This window comes from Penaeus monodon, chromosome 13 (genome assembly GCF_015228065.2).
Source record: "Penaeus monodon isolate SGIC_2016 chromosome 13, NSTDA_Pmon_1, whole genome shotgun sequence".
NCBI lineage: Eukaryota > Metazoa > Arthropoda > Malacostraca > Decapoda > Penaeidae > Penaeus > Penaeus monodon.
In genome coordinates, this window is record NC_051398.1 from 49,278,615 (window position 1) to 49,287,288 (window position 8,674).

Below are 8,674 nucleotides of genomic sequence, written 5' to 3' on the forward strand. Positions count from 1 at the left end.
TAATTAATATAAACACCTATTATATATATTTAATATATAATATAGTATAATATGTATTCAATATATAATATTATTATGTGATGTATATATTATGATGTATATATTGATAATAATAATACTTATAAATAATATATATGATATATATATATGTTTATTTAATTCATATATTATATAAATTTAAATTATATTGTTGGGTGTGTGTGGTCCATGTGTGTTGATAATAATATGTATATATATTGTGAGTTATGCTAATATATATAGTATTATGTATGTATATATAATGTATATATATTTACAATTATAGTTATATATATATATATATAATATATATAGATATAATATATATATAATAATGTATTATATATGGTATTATATATATATTATAATATAATATACATACTTATAATATATATATAATATTATTAATATATATATAATATATATAAAGTGTGTGTATGTGTGTGTGTTGTGTGTGATGTGGTGTGTAGTGGCTGTGTATGTAATGTATATGATATGTAATAATTCATTTATATATGTACATAATATATATTGATACAAGTATATTATATTATAATATAATATAAATATATATGATATATATATATAATATATTATATATAACTATATGTGTCCATTGATATATGTGTTATATTGACATATGTACATATATACATCTCGTGTTTACATTATATCAGAATTCACATTAGGATTTCACGCTATATACATATATATATATAATATTAGTATATATTTATATTTAATATTATATATATATAAAATAATATATACACACGTGATATACAACACACACACACACACACACACACACACACACACACACACACACACACACACACACACATTTTCACCAGCACCACACACACACACATTCTCTCTCTTCTACCTCTTTCTCTCTCTCATCCTCTCTCTCTCTTCTATATATAATATATATATATATATATATAATATATATATTATAAAATATATATATATATATATTATATAATATATAATAGAGAAGAGAGAGAGAGGAGAGACAGAGAGAGAGAGGAAGAGAGAGAGGAGAGAAGAGAAGAGACAGAGAGGACAGAGACAGAGACCAGAGACAGAGACAACACGGCGAGAGAGAGAGGAGAAGACGAGGAGATTGAGAAGAGAGAGAGAGCAGAGCGAGAGAGAGAGATGAGAAAGAAGAGAGAGAGAGAGAGAGCCGAGAGCCGATGACGAGAGCGCAATGGCGAGGCCGAAGGAGAGGAAGGCACGGCAGTGAGCAGCTCTTGCGGCCGTGGCAGGTGAGGCCCTGGCGCCTCATCCCGGGGAGATGCGAGGCGCGTTCGCAGAGCACAAACGCAGTCGAGGAACTCATGAATTTCTTATCGCTCCCCGACAGAGATAAAGGGAGCCAGTTAGATATTTTCCTTGGCGACTTTGAGGAATGAAGTCTCAGAGCTCAAGCAGAAGGACAGTTGTGTGTGTGGTGATTCATTATATATATATATCTCATCACAGTCAAGGGGCTAACGCGACGGGGCGCAATGGCCGCATACCACCTTCGCTTCCAGCACAGAGAGATCGCTCCGGACGGGAGTCTCCAGGCAGGCACACGGCCCATTCTCTTAGTTCTCAGCGACAGACTACGTCGAGCGCCAAGCCATGATTCTCTAGGCACGTCCCACAGTCTCACTCCACCCAGGGTTGATCTAGCAGAAGAGACACCTGGTTAGAGGGTCAGTCATAGGGAGGCGAGCTAGGTGGCCAATATAGCCTGAGTTGGCGATCCCGGATTATGCAATTTAACAGGTCCATCCAGTCTCCGGTGTAACCGACCGGTTGGACCGTTCCTGCCAACTGTACCCCATGATCGGCGAAGGGACTTGTTAAAAAGGCATCAAGGCCGAGAACTCAAGCACTGGATAGCGTCCAGGTTTGCTTCATAGAGCAAAATGACAGTATCAAGGCCTTTTGGAAGACACGCAGCATTGCTCCTTTGCCATAGGTTACGAACATCTCCAAACTCTGTGACAGGAGTTCATGGATACCTGTTGCCCAGAACAATCCGATCTACTGACTCTGGTTCTTGAAATCCAGAGATTATGGACTACGCTACCAACGGTATGGTAAACTTTCTGTGACTTCAACGTCCTCGCCGCAAAAGCATGCGCATCGACTGAACGGTTCCCCTAAGCAGGCCCAAAGTCCTGGAATTGTTGGTTCTTGATGTCACAGGAGACCTCTAGCCTAGTGGGCTTCGCCTATTGCTAAAGTGCATCAAGAGCGCACACAAGTGACCTCCAAGACTCAGATAGTGATAGGCAACATCGTCGGCAAATCAAGTCCGAGACTTAATATGCCTAGTGTTGCTCCGCACTGACTGTTGGCTAGTAGCATCTAGCCCAATATCAATCCAGATCCATACAAAGTGTTCGAAAAGTGTGGGCTGCAAGGAACACAGATTGCCTCACCCCTGAATTACAAGCGAAGAAGTCTTCGAGCATACCCCCACCACACTTTACAGCACTTTCCAATACCAGTATGAGGTTGACTATCAGGCCAAATAATCTGCTGTCGGAATTCCCCTGAGCCTCAGATTCTCCCACATAGCGATCCGATCGGCACCGAGTCAACGGCCTTCTTAGAGTCGATGTATGTAGGGCTGCAGCAACCCACGACCAAACTCACGATGGCGTTCCCACAAATACTCGAAGCGCTAGGATACGTCTATTGTGGACTTGCCACGGAGTTAAATCCAGACTGCTCCGAGTCTCCTGGTGCCTACAGATAGGTAGGTTTTGTGCGGATCCGTTTCAGAAGAATGGAGCGAGAACCTTGAAGTAAGGTATGCCTGAGCAGTGTAAATGCACGTAGTTGCTACAGTCACTCGAAGTCCCCTTTCCCTTCCAGAGAGGGATGACCAGACCCTCAGCACGGTCAGGGGGAATCGGTACCAGACTGCCAAATGGCAGTCAAGGACTAGTTATGCAGGCCCACGACTGCCATCTAGTTCACCCCCAGCCTTTAAGCAGTTCAGCAGGGAGATATCAATGATGCCCTGCAAGCTTTGCCCACTCTTACAGCTTGGAAAATCGCCAGCACTAACCTCTAGTTAGAGGTAGCAGAGCGTTCGCTCGCTAATGGGTGGGGTCCGGCAAGGCACTGAGACAATTCGTTGTCATTCCAGCTAGACTGTTGGAAGGATTCACACCTTGGTATACAACTGATTCAAAATACCAGCCCAACGTTCACGAACCCCAACATGATCGTGAGATGATCCGTTCCCCATACGTGAATGGACATGCCAGTATCTGTGAAGGAGGACTTAGGGTCTACAGTTTTCTCAGGGCTTGGTAGCAGGGCGAAGGTCATTTACCAAGAACATGGCATTCGACCTCCTCAGCAAAGATTCTGATGAACTGTTCCTTGTCCCTTCTCAAGCAGTGTCCGAGCCCTACGCACACATCTGGAACGACTGCAAGACTTGAGTCCCCATTTAAGCCGAGGCCTTGCGACACGCTATTCAGTGGCCTCTAATGTCTCCAGGAGAGATGGAGTATGTCTGCCTGTGCTTCTTCGGGCCGTACGCGCCAATGAACTCCTGAGCTGCTTCGAAGTGTTACGCGCAATTAAGGACTTCCACAGAGCACTGGATCCGTCAGGTATGCTGGATTTCTGAAATCGGTCAACGAGCATGGCCGTGGCGAACCACGGGCACACTTCCTCCTCCTTAAGTCTGTCCAAGACGTGAAAACACTTTAGGGTGGCCACTGGAAGGGACGGGGAGTTTTTTGAAGTGGACCGCAGGGTAGCCGAACAAGCAGCTGATGGTCGTCTGCACAAAAACTCAGCGACTCCGCGTAAACCGTGCAACACGAGTTCTGGAGGATCTCCATGTGAATAGGTATGTCACAAGAGATGTGGGTCGATCTCCTTCTGTACCCGTTATCGCCATGTACCAAGTTTCCAGCGATGCGAGTTAGGAAGCGTGGTACCAGGACCAGAGATCGCTGCATTTTCTGGGAACCTAGCAAAGTACCCGAGAGAAGGAAGGCTTTCTCGCTTTGGATCCAGCTCCCGAGACCATGGAGGCCGACCAGACATCTCCGTAGCAGCGTCGTCAGCAGCGATACCGCATTGAAGTCGCCCAGAACAATGCGAAAATGTCTCGCGGGGCAATTACTATGCCACAGATTGCGAAGTTTAGGCGAGAACGCCTCTGTCACCCATCACGGTTTATTATCACATCACGTAGGAGCTATACAGCACATAAGAGACATGAAGCCAAAGCATGCTTCAGTCTTAAATGCCATTGCATACGCTAAAATCAACAGGTTGCACACTAGACTACCGCAGAGCTGAAGTCGACTTGGGATGGCTATGGCTACACCCTGAGAGTGCGTGACCATCGCTAGCGGCCGACCAAGTAGTACTGGGATGTAACACCCACACTGATCGTGCCACGCTACCAGGTCTTCTCACCTCTGGAGGCAGCACACCCTCAGACTCCCAGTCGCTTCAATTCCCGACGATAGCAGATGGTAACCGCTCATCCTGCCGCCAGAGGACGGATGTTCCAGAGCGCCCATACCCGGAAAGCACGCCTGGGTTAAGCCTGGGTGGTCACTCCGGGTGCACCGCCACCTTGCCGCTCGCCCACCAAACAGACCCCACGTAAAGGGGAGTCCGCAGGCTTGTGGGACACGCCATATCCACCTGTGGTTCCCCGAGGGCTTCCCCCACAAGCTTCAGGATGGGTGGCGCCTGCCGGGGCGGCAGGCGGGACGAGTAACTCATGCGCATCCAAATACCTAGACCCGACATTTGCCCTCCCAGCGGGACCCACAGCCGCGCTACTTGCTGGGTGGGAAGGACAACACCCCTATTATTATATTAATTTATACTATATAATATATATATATATAGTATATATGAGGAGATGAGGGGCGGGACTTGAATACGATGGTATGTGTAAAGCAAAAAAAAAAAGACTTTGACTTTTGAGCGTGTGATTGTGTCGTCATTTTGCTTATTTTTCTATTATCTGTGCCTCTTGCCTTGCCCCCCCCCCCCCGAAAAAAAGCCCGCCGCTCTCCCCTTGCTGTCTGTTCGTTCGTCCGTTTGTTCACTTTGACTCGTTGACAGGCGACTGTGAACCGGTGAGAACTCAACAGCCTCGGACGGCGGAGATTGGCATGGGAGAGCTTGAGCGCCGGGGGGGGGAGCTCTTGCTAGGCTCTCTCTCTCTTCTCTCTCTCTCTCTCTCTCTCTCTCTCTCTCTCTCTCTCTCTCTCTCTCTTCTCTCTCTCTCTCTCCATATCCTTTCACTTGCTCTCTCCCTCCCCATAACTCACTCACTCCTTCCTCCTCCATCTCCCACTCCCCCATCCTACCCACTCCCCTCCTCCCATCCCTCTCCCATCCTCCCTCCTCCATTTCCTTTTCACTCCGCAATTTTGAGGCATCCTTCAAACAGAAGCATAATAGCCCTCGTTTTAATAATGAAACCTCGGGGCAATATTGACTTTTTTATCTCTCTCTTAGTCGACATTGGGAACGTTATTCCCACTCGCGGCCCCGCTCCTCGAACGGGAGGAGAGGGGAGGGGGAGGACGGAGGGGGGAGAGGGAAGGAGGGAGGAAGGGTAGTGGGAGAGGGGCAGAGGGGTATGAAGGGAGTGCAAGTGAAGAGAGGAAGGAGAAAGGAAGGGGCAGGCAGACGGAGGGACGAAAGGAAAAGCACTCGTGACGCGAACCTCTGCTAAGCCTCAAATCCAGCTCCTGAATACCTAAGTCCACCTCTGACCCATTGGCAGTGATTCCTCTCCATGTAACGTGGAGCCACAGACGAATCGGAATCACCAATGGCTATGAATTCTCGTCACTTCTCCTGCTACTTACACTTCCCCTTCGCGCAGAGAGAGAGGTAGAGACAGACAGGTAGACAGAGACAGTCATTCAGGGAGTGATAGAAAGATGTAAATAGAAAGGGAAAGAGAGAGAGACGGAGAGAGAGATCTGCAACAAGCCAAACGAGGGACTTGAAGAAAAGAATTAACGCCGAGTTCCTTCCTTGCTCCGCAGATTCCTCCCACGATCCAATCGGCTCTGGGAAGCCGTAGCATCCCCGTCTCCTGATTCCTCCTCCATCCTCTCTAATTCCAATTCCTTCGTTCTTTTTTCCCCTAATTTTCTCTCATCTTTGTTTTCCATTTTTTCTTTTGGTTCTCGTTTACACTCGGGGAGCGTTTTCCTCTCTCTCCTTCTTACTCCGTTGCCGATAATGTTCTCTTTCTTTGTCTGTCTTTTTTGTCTATCTATCATACTCCACTCGATCCATCATCTCTGACTCCTTTCTGATCATACATAGTCTCATCGATCTATCAAATCTGGACTCTTTGTTTAACTGTCTATCCCTCTCCTCCTCCTTCCCCCATCCCCCCTCTCTCCCTTCCTTCCTTCCCTCCCTTTCCTACCTCCCAATCTAAAACTCGCAAATCTCGGAGCACAATCAGCGCGGTGTGTGGTCGTTTGATGCGTTTCCCCTGCACGGAAAGTCAATGCCAGTAGACCCCGGCATTTCGACACTGCAAAGCACGCGTGGGCAGGTATGCATTATTCATCAGATAAGGAAGGCATCTGTGTTTTACCTCGGCGGCGGCCATTTGTCTCCGCAAGCGGCGGCCGCCTCGAGAGGTCAATAACGCTCGGCTCAGATAGGCCGGGCCTCTGCCTAGGCCTACGCGGCGCCTGGGGAGGCCTCGGCGCGAGCGGCCGCATACTTTTATATGTCGGCAAGATGCGGAGAGTTCAGCGCCGGGTTACGTCTGAAAGTATGATATAGATATAATACATAATCTCATCACAGTTCAAGTTATATATATATATATAGTATAGTATATATACTATCTATATATATATATATATTCTATTTATATATTACTATATAATAGTATAATAATATATATAACATACTGTATATATTATGACACATATATATATAATATATATATCACATATACTATATATATTATATATATACATATAATATATATATTTAATATATATAACAATATATATAATATATATATAATATATATATATTATATATATATAGTATATATATTATATAATACTATACTATAATATTACTACATGTGCAATATACACCACCACGCACACACACATACACGGAGCCCCCCCCCACTACTCGCCAGGGCCATGATGAGGGTATGAAAAACGTGGGTGAGCGGCAGGAATGGTGATATTGCATTGTTTAATATTTATTCATTCATCAATTTTACTAGAGACAGATGGGCTACATTTGCATGATATCTGTAATAAGAACAACGATGATGGTCAGTGATGATAATGAGGAGGTTGTTTGTGAATTGTATGCGGGTTGTCATGAAGCAGATAAACGGTTCTGCACTATATTTGTAGACGATTTTAGGGACGTGTTTGTTGTACATATACTAAACGCTTATATTAGCGGAAATACATCATTTTTACAATGACCAATGAAGAGAATGGATGCAGTCAATATTGCTGAAATATAAGTACGAGTAACTTGGATGAATCATGTGGGATGTGTCTTGTCTGTCGTCTGGTCTGTCTGTCTTCTTTCTGTCTTTTTGTTGATAAAATTGACTACTTTGAGAATATGGACTTGGAAGGTGCGACACTGCGAAAGAAGCAGCGAGGAGCGATATGGCGAGATACAGATTTGCATCGAGTTACTTAATTATCATGACGGCCGCGGGTTGCGGTGAGGCGTAGGTATCGCAGATGGAGGAATGATGGGGGGGTCGTGGTGGTGTGTGTTTCATGTGTGTGGTGGGCATGTGTGTTGTGTGTGATTGTGTGTACAAAGAGAGAGAGAGAGCAAATATAACTATGCATATTCTAATAATATCATACATAACATCTCTCTCTCTCTCTCTCTTTACTCGCATCTCCATCTGGCTCCTCTCTCTCGCTCTCTCTCTCTCTCGTCAGTCTCTGTCTCTTCTCTCTCTCTCCGTCATCATCTCTCTGTCTCTCTCTCTGTCTCTCTCTCTGTTCTCTCTCTCTCTCATCCTCTCTCTCTAATCCTCTCTCTCTCTCTCTCTCTCTCTTATATATAGTATAATTATATATATATATTATATAATATATATATATATAATATATGTATATTATTATATATTATATATAATATATATAGTATAAATATATATACTATGATATATATATAATTATATAATATATATATATATATATATATAATATATATAATATGTATAATATATATACATATACATACATACATACATTCTCTCTCCTCTACCTCATTTTCTACCCTCCCTCCTCCCTCCTCGTCTCTCTCTCTCTCTCCTCTCTCTCTCTCTCTCTTTCTCGCTCTCTCTCTCTCTCTCTCTCTCTCTCCTCTCTTCTTTCCCTCTTCTCTCTTCTTATCCCTCTCTCTCTCTACCTATTCCCTCTCTCTCTCTGCTCTTTCCCTCTCCCTTTTCCATTCTCCCTTCTTTTTTTTCCCCTTTCCCGCTTTTCTCCTCCCTTTCCTTTTTTTCCTTTTTTCCCCTCTTCCTTCCCCTCCTTCTTCCTTTTTTTCTTTTTTTTTCCCCCTCTTCCTTACTCATCTTCTCTTTCGCTCTCTCTCATCTCTCTTTCCCTCTCTCTCTCCT